The 14,664-nt window shown below is 42.3% G+C and overlaps 1 protein-coding gene across 46 annotated transcripts in view; it reads right to left on the bottom strand.

The window, feature by feature from the left end:
- SETD4 (SET domain containing 4) overlaps positions 1-14,664 on the bottom strand; it is a 472,148-nt gene that overhangs the window by 326,482 nt on the left and 131,002 nt on the right. For 40 of the 46 annotated variants that reach the window (XR_014245464.1, XR_014245465.1, XR_014245488.1 and 37 more), the window contains one exon: positions 13,348-13,469. The exons of the other annotated variants lie outside the window; for them this stretch is intronic. The gene's annotated coding sequence lies outside the window, so the exon portion shown is untranslated. The remainder of the gene's footprint in view (positions 1-13,347; positions 13,470-14,664) is intronic. 46 annotated transcript variants of the gene reach the window in all.

The following is a 14,664-nucleotide window of genomic DNA, read 5'->3' as shown; positions in this document are numbered from 1 at the left end:
TAATAAATCATGATCATCAGTTTAAAATAGTGGGCTTGTATACATGATAGAGAAAGATGTGAAAAAAATGTCCTGGAATATTTATAGAGCACTATCACTTCTTTATTAAAACATGTATGTATCTATGAGAGTAGAAAATCTACAGAGAAAGAACTGGAAGCGTGGTTGTATCCCTCCACTTTGGCTATCATGGCACATCATATTCAACTGTATTTATTTGTTTTCATGTCTGTCTCCTCCCTAAGCTATCACTTTCTTGCACTATGTTTTATTTATTTTTCTCTCCCCAGAAAGCACTCTCTAAGTATCTGTTAAATGGCTGCCTGGCTCTCTTACCTCAGCCCTGTCCTACTCAGCATTTTAGAGGTTAAAAGGATGATACAATCCAATATTGCTCAGTTTCAATCCCAGTATTGCCATTTACTACTTGTATGACCTTCGGCATGTACCTAAACCATTGAGCCCCAATTTTCTCATCTATCAGGAGGAGAAATAATGCCTATGTCATAGCACTGTTAGGAGGATTAAGTAAGAAAATATATGAAAAGTCAGAAGCACAGTGCCTGGCACTGTTCTTACCACTGTGAATCAAATTGCTCCAAACTTAGTGGTTTAACTCAACAACAACAATTTACTGTGTACACGAATCTGATCTTGAGCAGGGCTCAGTAGCGACAACTCAGCTCTGCCCCACCTGGAATAAGCTGGGGCAGCTCTACTGGGGCTGACCCATCACTTCCAAGGTGACTCTCTCACTTGGCTGGCAATTGTTCTGGCTATTGGCTCCTCCCCTATGAAAGCTTCTCTATTGGGCAGCTTGAGTTTCCTGTCAACATGGTGGCTGGATTCCAAGAATAAGCATCTCAAGAGACAGGAGGCAGAAGCTGCCGGTTTCTTCAGGCCTAGGCCTGAAAACTGGCACAATGTCACTTCCCAATATTCTACTGGTCAAGCAGCTACAGCGCCCAGATTCAATCTGCCTCTGGACACGTATTACATGCAAAATATACTCACTCCTCCCAAGACGAGCCAAAAGTCTCATCCTTGTAAGTCACGTCCAAGTATAAATGAAGCTCTCTGAGTGTGGCTCTTCTTGAACAACTCAGTGAGGGTTGTTCATCACCATCGGAATACTATGAACTATAGAGACCAATTATATTCACCCCTACGTACAGACACATACTCCGCACACAATGGCGGGACAAGCAAAACAAAAAAATCACAACAGACGCTCCCATTCAAAAAGGGGAGAAACAGGAGGCTGCAGTCAGCACTGGTCCAAAGCAATTCTGCGCTCCAGCTGCATAGATGGTGCAAGTTTCTTTCTAGGGCCCAGGACTCTCAAGTGGCTCTTGGCTGCACGCTCTGGACTCTTGCCTCTTTCTCTGAGCATCTTTCATTTCCTGTAAGAACACTTGGTGATTCTGTAGCCTTCTCAACCTACTTCCTACCCATAGAAGTTGGGGCTCTATTTCTGTCTCTTTCAATCCAATCTGGTGGTGCTTCCAGTCAATAAGTGTTTACAGTCAATAAATAGAGTCTCTTATTGTTACTGTTATTAATAACATGGATAAAGATATAAAGACACCTTACCAAGCAGGCAACTCTTACAGTATTTTTGCAGGATGGAGTTAGATAGGTAAACAGAACAAGATAAAATATGATAAGGGTAAATAAAAGTCCTGCATTTAGACTTTAAAAATCAATTTCATAATTACAGGATGGGGAAGCTTTGGTTTGTTGGCATGCCTGTCTGCCCGACTAAGCTGTAAGCCTTTTGTGGGAGAAAATTGAGGGGATTTAGGTGACAGCAAGCTCACAATGAAACAAAAGCATGAAGAGACACACACTGTAAGTGGCATCCTGACAATGTAGCTTAAGATCAGGATGGTGAGGGAAGTAAAACCACATAATAGGAGTAACTTTTGAGAAAATGAGTGGCTTCGCCTGGAGAAGAAAAAACCTCAGGGAAGTGATACAAACTTAGGGGCAGGTTAGCAAGCTCATATGTCTGAAAGGCTGTCATGTAAAAGAAGAGATAGACTTGACTCCAGAGGACAGAATTAGCTTAGATGGGTGGCAGCTCCTGGAAAGCTGACCTCCATCAGTACAAAAAACACCAGAGCCATTGCTCTCAACCTTGGATGTTTATTGGCATCATGGGCAGAGTTTTAAATAATACTGATGCCAGCACCCTCCCCAGAACAATTCTATCGGAGTCACTGAGAGTGAGCCCCAGGCAGTAAGGATTTTGTTCAATTTACCAGGAGGTTACATCGTACTGCCGTGATGGTGTATGTTGGATTGACCTAGCTGAGTGAGCAGACACAAAGAACTGACTTACCCATCACCAGAGGGGTTCAAACAAGAGTCAGTATTGTGATTACGGAGAGATCCTGCACCAAGTGAGGGAGCAAATGAGCCTTGACACCCACCCCAGGACCCAAAGATTCAAGGGTGGAGATGATTTGATCTCATCAGACAACAGAGGACTCAGAGATTCCTCACTGCCAAGGGAGCTGTGCCCACATGTTCGGGCCATGGTTTTTTCCTCTCTAACCTCCTGGAACAGATAGCTGTATTCGCTCCCCTCTATAATTGGGGTCTCTCAGCGTGGACTTCCTTGCCCAAATGGACAGTTTGAGTCAGGGAATAACCTGTTTGGAATGGTTAAGAAAATGGAAAGTTTAGGGGAGAGAGAGAGAGAGAGAGGAAAGGAGGTACTTAAGCCCATGACCTGGGTATTTGAAATTCTATGACCTTATTTCCACAGAGGCTCTCCTATCTCCTCAATTTCTGCCCACTGAGTCCCCAACCCAACTCCAGCTCTTTATATCAAGCTGAACTGTTCTCTTTTTTTGAATCGCATTCTCTTCAATGAGGATAGCTAGTGTTGCCCACAATTTGCTGTTGGCAAAGTCCTCATGAGGTATTTCATTCTCAAAAGTCAGAGACTGGAGCCTGAACTACCTAATTCTCCGCCCCCTTCTGAGCTCTCCAGTTCTATTTTTAGACCTTTCTATTAATGAAGTGCACTAGTGTATTAAAACATTCCAGCTGTGTTACCAGCAGTCCAGAATAAGAAATAACCATTCTGGGGCTTCCCTGGTGGTGCAGTGGTTAAGAATCCGCCTGCCAATGCAGGGGACACAAGTTCAAGCCCTGGCCAGGGAAGATCCCACATGCCGTGGAGCAACTAAGCCCGTGCGCCACAACTACTGAGCCCGTGCTCAGCAACAAAAGAAGCCACCGCAATGAGAAGCCCGCGCACTGCAACGAAGAGTAGCCCCCGCTCGCCGCAACTAGAGAAAAGCCCGCGTGCAGCAACGAAGACCCAATGCAGCCAAAACTAAAAATAAATAAAATAAATAATTTTTTTTGAAAAACACCATTCACTTTATCAAAAAAAAAAAAAAAAGAAAGAACCATTTCTTGTGGCAGATCAAACATCTGCCAAAATGGTATTTCACAGACAGAATCCTTCTTCATTTTCGTAAACCTCCCATCGTGAAAGAAGACAGCACTGCAGCCCTGCAGCCCACGTACCAAGAGCAGATATCTAGCGTATGTCAGGGGAATATCTTATTTTTCCACACGAACTTGCTTAATTGTTATTCTATTTTCAGATATGGGTCTCCCTCACACTGAACACTGACCAAGACAGGTGGCCAGAAAGAGAAATTTTCTTGTAATTTGAATACAGATTAAAGAGGGGAAAATTGTTATAGATCACAGCACTGTCTTCTGAAGGCCAAGTGCATATTATAAAACTTTCCCGGTTCATTTCAAGCAACCGTTGAGCTCATCAATGCTTTATTTGTGAAAGCAAATGCCTGGCCTTACAAAACGTCTATTCAAACATCAATGACTCAGAATTCTGGGACTTTCCTGCTTGTCTGGGAATTATGTTTATGATACAAATGCCGAGTTAATAAAAGCCCGCCTTTCACACGTCAAAGACCTTTACAATCTTAAAGAAAGAGGAAAAACGAAAAAAGCTGTACTTGGTTGCTCTTCTTTTGCTATGTAAATGACATTTGTGAAGTTTCACTGTATTTGAAAATAACCAATCAGAGGATTTTTAGGGCAGTGAAACTACTCTGTATCCACTACAATGGTGGATACGTGTCATGATACACTGGTCCAAACCCATAGAAGGTACAGCACCAAGAGTGAACCCTGATGTAAAGTATGAACTCTGGGTGATGATATGTCAAGGTAGGTTCATCAACTGTAACAAACGTACCCTCTGGCCAGCGCTATCGGTAGTGGGGAAGCCATGCGTGTGTCGGGGCAGGGAGTGTATGGGAAATCTCTGAACCTTCTACTCAATTTTGCTGTGAACCTAAAACTGCTCTAAAAGGTAAAGTCTATTTAAAAAAATAAATAACCAATCCTGTTGGAAGAAGGTCTTCCTTAGTGCACTCATGGGCTCTGAAAGAATGCTTCCTTTTGAAACACAAGAAAGTATGGGCATATCAGAGAAGGTTACCTTTGGAAGTGGGAGATTCTAGGGTAGACTGTTACTCCCTTGAGATGTTTGCACCTGATGGTCTCCCGACCCTGACATCTCTTCCCCCAGGTCTTTGCATGACTGATTCCTCCCTGTTACACTGAACTCAGTTGAAATGTCATCTCCTCGGAGAAGCTGCCCCTCCTCCCCTCCCTCCCTCATCCACCTGAAATAGCCCTCTCTTGGTGTCACACCAGCATGTCCCCCTTCCATCACTGCACCCCAGTTCTCCTTGTGTGTAGTAGTTCTTTGTCCCTCTCCTTCCACATTAAAGTTTTCCCAGCGCGTTCTGTAATATTTCCCGAGAGCCAACAAACTGCCAAAGTGAGGTGTCTGCCTACATTACCAGGACGCTGCCCAGTTTATACAGAGGAAGTCAGACCAGCTGGCTGCCACACGCTGTTTTCATGGGGCACCAGTGGCCTCCTTGTGGCCTGCTACCAGGTGGGCATCTAGGGAAGGAGAGACCCAGGCAGCTCCATCACTGCTGGGAGAGTCTCAAGGAGGAGGTGCAGACAGACCCGGCTGACCCAGATGTAGTACTATTCCCTGTCCGTAAACAAAATGTCCTTACTGCTAAGAGTTTCTGTGAAAGACTCTCATCCCTGGCTTAAATGCAGTCCTGTCTCCTCCAGCTCAACCTAAGAGGATTGTGCCTGAAAACCATGGAAGCTGCTGACCCAGGAAGCTAGCAGGGGCTTGCCAGGGGCCAGTGAATCAAAAATATAATCACAGGGACTTCCCTGGTGGCGCAGTAGTTAAGAATCCGTCTGCCAATGCAGGGAACACGGGATGGAGCCCTGGTCCGGGAAGATCCCACATACTGCAGAGCAACTAAGTCTGTGCGCCACAACTACTGAAGCCCATACATCTAGAGCCCGTACTCCACAACAAGAGAAGCCACCGCAATGAGAAGCCCGCGCACCACAACGAAGAGTAGCCCCTGCTCGACACAACTAGAGAAAGCCCGCGTGCAGCAACGAAGACGCAACGCAGCCAAAAATAAATAAATAAATTTATAAATATATAAATATATATATATATATATATATATATATATATATATATATATATATATATCATCACAGATGAAAAGTTTAGGATGTTGTTTCTGTTCCAAAGGAGATCATCATCTAACAGGGCAGCTACAAACTCCCCAGCCCCGTATCTCAGTGACTAAGCCAAAAAGAACTCTGAGAGAGACAGATGGGAGCATTCTCACTGGAATCTTATAGACAGATACATGAACTAGAATCGTACACATATGGAATCACCTATACTGCTGTATTATTCACTATGTATACTATACATAGTACGTAATATAACAAAATACATTATATTCTTATATTTTAATTGTATTTACAGAGATGATTTTATATGTAGAATGGAGTCTCCCTCTCTCCCTCTCTCTCTCTCTCCCTCTCTCTCTCTCTCCATATATATATATAAAGATAGGCCAAATCTTAACCCCTCTCTGCATCCACATCCTTGACCAGACCATTTTTTCTTGCATGCTGACTTTGGACTTGGCCATAGGACTTGCGTTGGCCATGGCATGTGGGTGGAAGGAAAGTGTGCCACTTCCCAGCCTAAGCCTAAGAAGCTCCCCTTGTTTCCATTTTCCTCCTGCATCTCTGCCACCACCTGGAGAAGAACCTGCCTCAGCTTACCCCATGGTTAACCTCAGCCCCAGGGGAGGTCTTGGAACGGGACCGTCCTAGCCACATCCATAGGCACAAGAGCAATCAAAATTAATTATAGTTCTCAGCCAATGGCTTTTGGGGTGCTACTATGTGGCATTACATGGCACATGAGAACTGACACATAGGAGATGCGGATATTTCTCCGTAAAGGTCTGAAGCACCCAGCGTACATTTGTCAGTTTGTCCTTTCTTACTGCTCTCCACATCAGCCTTCCAATCCCTCAACTGACATTTTTATGTTTTGAAATTACAGAGGAGTACAGAGAAATTAACAAACGCCCATGTCCCCAGTGCCCATAACTGCTTATCATTTTAACATCCATCATTATTACTCCCAACCATTCTTAATATACAAGATTACCCATAAAGTTCAAGTCTGCTCTGAAGATGAACCAACACATCCCTCCACACTTTCCCAACCTGCCATGTTGTCCACAACATTGGTCTATTTGGAGGTTGGCAGGAGCTGGAAGAGGACTGAAGGAGGGCAAAGAACAAGGGGGAAAACATCATTGAGAAGTTAAGAAACTGCACTGTGCCTTGGTTAGGATCAATAGAATCTACTCCTTACAGAGACATCACGTCCTGAGATACTAATGAAGATTGCAAAACGGATCAAACATCATCACTCCCTTGGGAAAGTGGCTTAAAAACTCAATGAGGCAATTTATAAGCTCACAAGTCTCCCAAGCAATCAGTGGAAAATTTATTTGGAGTTTCCATGATTTGTTTGCCAACTCCCAAGAATACACACACACACACACACACACAGCAGCATCCAGACTTCTACAGCTCAAGATCTTAACCTGGTTAGGTGAGACTTGCTAAGTCCCCTTGCTGAGATGGGACTTGCCTCTAATATGCTTTTTCCCAAGATCCATTTTCTGTGTCACCTCCCTTTCCACATTCTACTCCTCACCACTAAGCTACCAAAAAGTGCGCAGTGGCTACAGCCATGGTGGAGAAGCCAGGAGACACATATGTTCCCAGGGGATTTATTTGGCTTCATCAGTGCATTAGAACACACACAGGGGAGAAAAGTGAGCAAGCCCAAGGGAGAAGTTTCTTTGATCTTCAGTCTGGAAACAAAACATATTGATGTGAAGCAATGAAAAGCCAGAAATGGCAAATGAGAAACCACAGCTTGACTCTCAGAATTAAACATCATTATCAAGTTGTTGTAGGTCCCCGATGGCCCCTAAAAGCTCCATTTCAAAACAAACCAAAACTATGGCTGGAGCTGAAGAGGCTCTTATAATAGGTGAGTCCATGGCCTGGGTGAGAGACTCAATGTCTTACTCAGCTCCCCTCACCCAGAGGCATTAACACCTGCAAGCTTCACCCGAAATAACTCATCGCGGCCACTCTTTTTATCTTGGCAGCCTCTGGGAGACTTTCGCCAAGGTTCTGGGCTCTTTCAGTCAACATGACCAATTCCACATCCTTTTATTAATCACTAACCATTTCCCCTTGTAGTCAGCCCTGAAATCCCTGCTTTGATCTGCCTGACATGTCACATGGTGTGTGCTTCTGAACACAACCTCTCCCATAGCTGACTAAGAACCGGCAGGCCTGGCAGACACACACACAAGCAAGGGAGACATTTCCTGGAGACACTAGAAAAAGGGGAATTCTACCAGGAAATCAATGGCCATAAGCAGAGAATTTATTTTGTTCATTCCCTCTTTATTTATTGATTGATAGCCCTTTGGTATATGCTGAAAAATCAAATTTCAGTGGCTATCATAAACGCCCTACATCCCATCCAATTAGAGGGTCCATAACTTATTTAGTTCAAGAATTGACTGTGATTCTGAAAGTAAATTCTGATGAGCTGAATTAGGTGCTTAACCAAGAAGACTCACAGACAGGCCTTCTGGCAGCTTCCGTTAACTCTTCCAAAGGCACCAAGGCGTCTGCTGCTCCTAACCAAGTCAGAATGGCTTGTGATGAGATGCCTGTCTTGTAACCAAGACAAAGGACATGAGCAGATGCCCTTCATCCAGATCCACTTTCTTCCTTGGACCACTCTCTATATAAACAGCCTTTATGATATTTCAAATTGGCATAACGATAAACCAGAAGCATTTCCAAAGGCACACGTACAAATCCGTTGTCTCCCTGGAGCCTGACAGCAGATGCTTCCAGGGAAGTCTGAGGGTAAGCACTGTACTGAATTTAACAAAAATAATTGAATTTTTGGAGCCCACCCCAAGGATCAAAAAGAAAATAGCCATTACCAGCAAGCATCTGGTCTTACATGAGCTGAAACTGGCCACGTGATTAAAAACATTAAATAACAAATGATTTGCCTTTATTAAACATTTAGATCATTTCTATTTAACAAAAATGTGAACCTTTTTTCTTTGCACAGCTTAAGATGCAGGTAAGCTAAAGCTCATCTTTACTTCCTCTTGGCAACCCTTACACATACAAGTCAGTCTTGCCTATTTCACTGCAGTAAAAAAAATACCAAGTCGACTCTGCTTCTGCTGAAATTGCTGTCTGGTGCAAAGATCAAAGGGGCCTCTTCCCCCTACAGATTACTTGTCTATAGTTCCCTGGCTTCTCAGTGTGGTCTCAACTGCTCCCACTCGTCCCGGGCTGCTCCAGAGCTAGCAGCCGCCTAGATCTTCCAGCTATACAACTGGGCTTGTAATGACAGTAATTGCTAGTCTGTCAAGTCACCTCCAACCAAGAAGGAAAATGCCCTCCAGACACACTTCTCAGGCCCACATGAAGAGATAGGAATGAATTCAATAAAAGAAAAGTATCCAGTCTTGTTTATACAATGCCACTAAGACCAGCAGGCTTTTTTTCTTTTTGTTAATAGGGATATTAAACACTGCTGGGCCACAAAGTGGGGCAAAGGTTTTATGTCTGTTCCCTCAAGTGTCCATGTCCTTGACTTGCTTTGACCACCAGAAATCCACCGAGAAGCAATAAGTCCTTGAGCATTTCACATCTCTCCAAGGTACGGTTGGGCTGGGGACGGCTTTGGGAGGATACCTGCACAGGCGAGGGGCCACCTGGGTTCTTATCCAAAGTGGAAGATGTTTCATCTCATTCCTTCTCTACCTTTTCTGTTTAAATTTGATCCTTTTTTGTTATTGTAGAAAGACAGGATTGGCATGGCCAAGACCTAGGATGTAAATGATTGCTTTGGTCTTGTTTCTTACCAATAAAGCCAGTTGGATAATTAGTCTGAATAAACATTAACATGAACCTTTTAAATATATTATCCATTAGCATCTATACAACTTCAGAGTTGTATGTATATGCTAGATTATAATGTTATATGATTCCACAGAGACGGGTTTAAAAAAGTGATATCCTAACTAGTAACAAAATGTATCTCATTCATTAATTTAATCAAGTAATGTGCATCTACTTTAAATTTACGTAGGATATATCCTTGGAAATGGGTGCTGACTAGAGTCTTTTGTCCCTCAGTTCCACTCTCTCCCTTCTTTATTCTCCCATCTGGCCTTGGGGCAGAAAGCCTGAAAACCACATTTCCCAGGTTCCCTGGCCAACCAGCCCCCTGTTGGGTTCTACCAATGGGAGGCACCAGCAGCAAACCGGAAGGTGAGCGGAAGGGAGATGCTATTTTTCCACCTTCTTGCGGTGCTTCTGGCAACGGCGGCAGCAGCAGCAAAGGCAGCGCTGTGGCTTCTGGGTTTCTGTTAAGTCAGCTCAGTTTTAGCAACAACAGTTTTGTGGCCAAGAAAAGCAAAGCTGAGAGTCCCGCCATGTTCCCTGTGGCTTCTTCAAGCCTAATACACTACCATGTGTAAAACAGATAGCTAGTGGGAATCTGCTGTATAGCACAGGGAGCTCAGCTCGGTGCTCTGTGATGACCTAGATGGATGGGTGGGATGGGGGGTGGGAGGGAGTTCCAAGAGGGAGGGGATAGATGTATATGTATAGCTGATTCACTTCGTTGTACAGCAGAAACTAACACAACATTGTAAAGCAACTATACTCCAATAAAAATAATTAATTAATTAATTTCTTTTAAAAAGCCTAAGGGGATAGTGGCTTCCCGCTGTTACTAATCTTTAGGTAACCTTGCCTCCTCATTTTTCCCCCTTCATCCCTCTCAAATCATGTACTACATATTCTCTGTATGAAGCACACCTCATTTTATTGCACTTTGCAAATATTGCATGTTTTACAAATTGGAGGTTCACGGCAACCACGTGTTGAGCGAGTCTATTGGCGCCATTTTTCCAACAGCATTTGCTCACTCCATGTCTTTGTGTCACATTTTGGCAATTCTTGCAATATTTCAAATTTTCCCATTACTATTATATTTGTTATGGTGCTCTGTGATCAGTGATTTTCGATGTTACTATTATGACTCACTGAAGGCTCAGATGATGGTTAGCATTTTTTAGCAACAAAGTATTTTTTAATTAAGGTATATACATTGTTTTGGGGGGTATAATGCTATTGCACACCTAAAAGACTACAAAATAATGTAAACATACCTTTTATATATGCACTGCGAAACCAAAAAATTCGTGTGACTCACTTTATTGCAATATTCACTTTATTGCAGTGGTCTGGAACCAAACCCACAATATCTCCAAGATATGCCTGTATCAAATTCCTTCTTTGAGATACCTACAGTGGTTTCTAACAGAAAATTGCACTGATTGGAAACCGATCGATTCACCTTGTCATACAAAACACTTATCCCTGTAAACTGCATTTGCAATGAAGCAAATTTTAACCAGATGTTTAAAGATGATGCTAAAGTCATTTCATTCAGTCTGCCATATCCATGGCAGAATTAGGAATAAAAGTTTAATTATAAAAATTCTCCTTCTAAGACTCCATAAAATAGGCAGTGAGTGGTGCAATCCCTTTTCCAAATAGCTTTGGTTTGGATTTTATGCTTGTTGGGTTTGGGTTTGTCCATGTGGGTCACGTGCCGGCCTGCTGCGGGATCTCAGGATTGTCACTGAGTTTGCACGGCTATTCCCTGACCTAACGAGGCAGATATTGGATGCCAGAGCTTTGATCCACGCACACGCACAGGATATAGACATAAGAGCTCCCCAAACCAGCTGGAGAGAGTCCCCGTGGAATACTCCACGACATATTAATCAAAGTCAAATGGCAGAGCAAATTGAACTGGTTCATTAATTATGAAAATTCTCTCACAAAGTGACATCTTGTTAACTATGTGGAAGCTTAGCACATTTTCACAAGGTCCTTGCTGTCTACTCAGATCTAAAATGTCGCATTTAGTAATAAATAGAGGAGGTTTTTTTCCTTGTTGAAGAAAAAAAGCTCTTTTATGCCTAACCCACATCTAAATATACACTCGTGTGCTTCCCTATGCCCACTATGTTGTGGATAGAGGTAGCGTACTGATAAAAGAAAGTTTACAATACCAGAATGTGTTTTACAAAGATGTATAGGAGGAATTAGAAAATAGATGTTGATTATTTTAAAACCTCTAAATCCATGTCAACTGCCCATACAACTGGGCTTACTGGAAAAATTCAGCTGTCGTACCGAAAGCTGGCCTTATTTCTCTATGAAGGCTGGCTAAAATAGTGAAAAGAATCTGTGCCTTCTCTCCACTATCATTCAAAGGAACTTCAGTTCCTTGGGTCTTTTCCTCCTTCAACATGTGGGGATGAGTAGTTTAAGTGACTAAATGTTCCCTTTCAATATTCAGACCTTTTACATAAACTGAGACAGTCATTAGACACAGTTCGACTTACCTCCTATAAGTCTCTTACCTCTCTATAAGATGGGTGTCTCATCTACCCAATCTTATGACAAGGCCTGATCACTGGAAATCCTTTCTAGATCAGTTAGGTTACTGATTTGGCTGCTGTAACAACGGCCAAAGTAACAGTGTCTTAAACTGAGAGAAGTTTATTTCTTTCACATAATGGTCTAATCATAAGTATTGGAAGAGTGTCATGCCACCCCATATCATCAAAGTCCCATCTCTGACTTCCTCCTCTGTCATTCAAAATACATGGCTTCCATTTTGCCAGTTACTGATACGTGTACACCTAGGCCAGTCCACAGAGGCCAAATAACGGCCCCCGTCCACAGCCCCTCAAGGTCAGATCCCATTGGCCAGAACTTAGCTTCGCGGCACTCCTCACGCAGGAGAATAAGGGAAAGTCTTTGTCCTGGGCTGCCGATCGCTCAGCAATACTAAAGAAGGACGGCAGTGACTGGCCACCTCTGCCACACTCTCCCTTTTGCTAAGATGCAGTGTGTCCCTAAGTATTGGCACAGGGAAGGCACAAAATAGGTAATTGTTAAAAGAACAAATAAACAAATGAGTGGATGAAATCCTTAAGGGAATGCTAATTTAAAAACAAATATGAGGACAGATTGCTAGGACATCCATGGTTCATTTCTTCATCACTCTTTCAGAAGTGAAATTTAGGTTTCATTAGATAATTAAATTGACTTAGAAATCGTATATTTGTATGTCCGAATCAGAATAGCGATATAAATACCCAGTGATGACTCCATCAGATTTTTCTCCGGAATTTCACAAACTCATACGGCCATGGAACCCTTTTGTCAGAGAATATCCACTAACATGAATTAATTAATTCATGAGACATTCATGAAAAACATTCTCCTGCCCAAAATCTTAGCAGAAAAATAGAATTCAACCATTCATCTTCTCAGGTAGGACCTTAAAGAAATCATTCTATACACAGCAAAATATATATTTTTTAAAAGCAACAACACACAGCAAAACTACTCTGTTTGACATCATAATGGTGGATACATGCCATTAAACATTTGGCCAAACCCATAAAATATACACCACCAGGAGTGAACTGTAAGGTAAACTATGGACTTTGGGTGATTTTGATGTGTCAATGGAGGTTCATTCATTGTAACAAGTGTAGCACTTTGGTGGGAGATGTTGATGGCGGGGGAGTCCATGCATGTGGAGGTGAGGGGGTATATGGGAAATCCCTGTACATTCTGCTCAGTTTTGCTGTGCAGTAAAACTTCTCTAAAAAAATAAAATCTATTTCTGAAAAAAGCAAAAGAGAAGTCTTTTCAGAGCACACTAATAATAGTTCCATGATATCTTGCCATGACTGCGAATGACTAGATGGGTTGACCTACCACCTTACGTGACATCCTCTTCTCCCCAGTGATTTCCCAACAATCATGGAAGGTTACAAATGGCAGGGACCTTCAAATGTCATCGAAGCCATCCGTGTTCAGATCCTGATGTCACCGTAGGACTGGGAGAAAACAACATCAGAACGAAACTTCATGACATGATCTCATTCGTATGCCAGGTCTGGATAACATCACTTCCACTTTAAATAAACACTGAAAAGGGAAGATTATCCAGACAGACGATCTTAGATGCACTATATCTGTGGACTAGGCGACTGTAACCAACAGTCCCAGGAAATCTGGCATTTGTTTGGAAAACACGTCTGGATTTTGAAAGGGCTCTGCCTAACACCTTCAGTGTATGCCCAGAGGTCTTTGAGGAAGCGCACTCATAAAGAGGATGCGACTGCGTGAGGAATTTTGATTGATGCCACTTTCATGCTGCAACTCTTGCTCAAAAGGGAAGTTAGTCCAGTTCCCCTTTGAAACAGCTTCTCGGCAGCAGGTGGCCACCAACCACTCAGAAAGCAGGCATGTGAACGCAGCTGTCTTGAAATTCCACTGTTTTGTAATGATTCTCCCTTAATCCATTAAAAGGGCATGAGAGGGAGGGCAGAGAAGGTCGATTTTTAGTAGACAATAGTCTCTTGGAATTACAAAACTCAATATATCATGGAGAGACTGGTTCTTTTCTCCCATTTCGAAGAATTGTTATAAAGTACTTGAACTAACTCAAAGCTCAGCGTTGGAGACCCCTCTGTAATTAGCATGGTTTGGAGGAGGAGAGTTGAGGAGGAAGTCCATTGAAAATACTTTGCAGTAATCTATTAGGCAACTCTCTACACTTTTGCACCATAATTTTCATTTTTCCCCTAATGAGTTCTTTTTTTGTCTCAAGTTTCTATATTTAGTCTGGAAACCTTCCAGACTGGGAGATTTTTTTTATAACTTCCTTTTTAATTGAACTATAGTTGATTTACAATATTGTGTTAGATTCAGGTGTACAGCAAAGTGATTTAGTCATATATATATATATATATATATATATATATATATATATATATATATATATATATTCATTTTTCAGATTCCTTTCCATTTTAGGTTATTACAAGATACTGAATATAGTTCCCTGTGCTATACAGCAAATCCTTGTTGTTTATTTTATATATAGTGATGTGCATCTGTTAACCCCATACTCCTAAGTTATCCCTCCCCCCTTTCCCCTTTGGTAACCATAAGTTTGTTTTCTATGTCCACCAATGAATTCTGAGTCTCCAGAAATTAGAAAAGACTATTTCTCAATTTACCTGGGCA

This window comes from Balaenoptera borealis (genome assembly GCF_965194805.1).
Source record: "Balaenoptera borealis genome assembly, chromosome: 5".
NCBI lineage: Eukaryota > Metazoa > Chordata > Mammalia > Artiodactyla > Balaenopteridae > Balaenoptera > Balaenoptera borealis.
Note: the sequence above shows the minus strand (reverse complement) of the source record. Positions and strands in the feature narration are given on the sequence as shown.